The sequence below is a fragment of the Elephantulus edwardii genome, unplaced genomic scaffold (genome assembly GCF_000299155.1).
Source record: "Elephantulus edwardii isolate Elephantulus edwardi_28Jun2011 unplaced genomic scaffold, EleEdw1.0 scaffold00061, whole genome shotgun sequence".
Lineage (NCBI taxonomy): Eukaryota > Metazoa > Chordata > Mammalia > Macroscelidea > Macroscelididae > Elephantulus > Elephantulus edwardii.
The window spans coordinates 14,494,178-14,495,016 of record NW_006399811.1 but is presented as its reverse complement, the minus strand read 5'-3'; positions in this window follow the sequence as shown (position 1 = coordinate 14,495,016).

Sequence of the window (839 nt, the reverse complement as noted above, 5' to 3'; positions counted from 1 at the left end):
CCACTGCTATAAAATGGGACTGATATCAGGGTGGGGGTAAGACTGAGAAAAACTGGATAAATTGTGTATACTGCACTGAAACAGATGAGGGACTGAATAATTTAAAAGCGACGTATGATAGGGTATTATGGTTATCACAAGAGTCCACAATTAAGGTTGCATAGTGGTGGGAAGGGTGCGGGGGGATTGTGTACCAGGGAGGGAGTCTTTATTTTACTTTTGAAAGAGAGGAGCGAACTGGGGGGCAGGGGGAGAGGGCTAGGCGGGGAGAAAAGTGCAGCAATGAATGAATGGAAATCCAAATTCTCTGTAAATGTTCATTAAAATTATTAAAAAAGTAAACTAAAATAAAATTTAAAAAAACTATTCTGTAATTCTGGTTTTTCAGCATTTATGAGACAAAGTCATAACTGCTCATTTCATTCAGCTGTCCTGTTTGTCTCCTCTTACTCACCCTCCCTGGGATCAAAGAGAAACATACGGTGAGGTTTCATTTAAGTGAAACAGATTTTTAAGTATATGGAACGAACCCAAATTATAGAATATTCTAAATAAAACAGGGTTGAGGATTCTTTTCTTGAACCCACTAGTGGATCCTCAGGACAGAAGAGTTGTTCCTGTAAAGACTGTTCCTGTAAAGACTGTTGATATGATGAGCCATCAAGGTGATTCCAGTTCATACAGGACAGAGTACAACTGTTTATAGGGTCTCCTAGGCTGTGGGCTAAATATTGGACTTTTAACTGAGAGATTGGTGGTTCAAACCTACCAGCCATCTTTTCTCTTGTGAAACAACTGATGACTAGTTGTTATTGTTGTTGTGTACTGTAGAGTCAGAG